The sequence below is a fragment of the Propithecus coquereli genome, unplaced genomic scaffold, assembly GCF_000956105.1.
Source record: "Propithecus coquereli isolate 6110/MARCELLA unplaced genomic scaffold, Pcoq_1.0 Scaffold187, whole genome shotgun sequence".
NCBI classification, from domain to species: Eukaryota; Metazoa; Chordata; class Mammalia; order Primates; family Indriidae; genus Propithecus; species Propithecus coquereli.
The window spans coordinates 2145984-2148003 of NW_012143523.1; positions in this window are offsets into that span (position 1 = coordinate 2145984).

Consider the following 2020-nt stretch of genomic DNA (forward strand, 5'->3'; position numbering starts at 1 on the left):
TAAACATTATTTAATTTAATTGTATTTTGTTTTATGCCTTAGTATTTTCTAGATTTTTTATAAAAATAACATAAAGTACCGTGCCTAACAAATAGCACTCAATAATTATTTGTTTAATGAAATTGAGGCTACATAAAATTTTAAAAATGCATTGTGACTCTTCAAAAGGTAAATTGATAGATCATTAAAAACTAAATTAATAAGGAAATTCTTTTTGTACCAGAATATCCCTCATGATTAGTATGTGCAGACCATATTGGGAAATGTTGGTTAGGTCAAACAATTTCATTTGATCATTTGAACACAAGGATCTAATGCTTATGGTAAGAAAGTAATGTCTAAGGTCATCCTTATATTTTAATTTCTCAGGAGGACTTCCACTTAACTAAAAAAAAAAAAAAAAAATGAAATCAACCCAAGCATCCATCAATAGATGAATGGGGAAAAAATGTGATATATATACATAATGGAACACTATTTAGCCATAAAAAAGAAAAAAATCCTGCCATTGGCAACAAAATATGTGATTCTGGAAAACATTATGTTAAGTGAAACGAGTGAGGCACACATAAAGACAAATATCACATGATTTCAGTCATATGTGGAATCTAAAGTTGATCTCATAGAACTAGTGAATAGAATGATGGATACCAGGGGCTGGAGTGGTTTGAGGGAAGGGGAGACACAGAGATATTTACTGGTGAAAGGATATATAATGGCAGTTAGGTAGAAAGAATATTTTTTTAAATGTTCAGAATAGGCAAATATATAGAGATTGAAAGTAGATAACTAATTGCCTGGGACCAGGGGAGGAGGGCTGGGAAGAGGATAGATGTGGGCGTGGAGAGAAATGAAGAATGACTACTAGTGATTATGGAGTTTCTTTCTGAGGTGATGGAAATGTTCTAAAATTCATTTTCGCAAAGGTTGCTCAACTCTGAACAAACTAAAAAGCACTGCACTATGCACTTTTAATAGGTGAATTGTGTGATACATGAATTATTTCTTAATAAAGCTACTTTAAACAACAGCTATTTAAAAATTACATCACAGCTAAGATGCCCATGTTTTTAAAAATATTTTTTCACAGTTTATTCAGCACTAATATAGATATTTGAAAAGTAACACAAAAATCATTGACAACTTCAATTTTCTTTGAAGGGTGTCAACTGTCTAATTGTTGCTAAATAGCTTAATAGCTATTTTTTACTATTATGATGTCTAATTTGACAGAATAAATTGAACGAATAAGAGATTAAGTTGAGTAGGTAGAGATAGCTACTTTGTCATGTCATACTAGTTATTTTGATGGACTGCCCATACACTTTATCCATTTAGTTAAAATCAAGTATAATAACACTGTCTTGACACACTGGGTCATTACTAATTGTAGAACACTTTGTAAATATTAAGTTCTGATTTGTAATAGTTCCAGAATTAGAGTATGAATTCAAAGCAGCTGATGAAATGGAAAATCTTAAGAGCTTAGGAGGGTTATTGAAATATGTCATAATGAAATCCTAATTTCACTTCAATCTTTCCTGTTCCCTGGAAGTGCAATTTACCAAACTCATTTATAAACTATGACATTGATTTTTCTCCAATCCATTATGTTCCCTGCATTTTTAAGTGTTTTCCCCTGCTCATTGTTGGGGAAAATATTCTAAAAAATGAAGATTGAATTATTTATGTTGCATTTACTTCTTATTCATTCAACTGTTTAATACTGTAATTGGTATCTCTGTCTGGTTGATATGTATTTAAAATGCTTTCCCCAGATCTGATTTATGAAATCCTCTGTTTCATTAAATGACATAGGGGAGAGAAGAGACTCAATTAAGGTTTGAAATATACATGAAATCACATAGGATATACTGAAGTCTTTGCCTATTGTATGCAGTTTGCAGGAAACACATTCCCATTCTCTATATCATACATACCTATGTTCATCAAAATTCAATAACCCTAAAAGTTAAAAGAATTAAAGTTGGGTATAGACTAATATAAAATTCATGGCCTG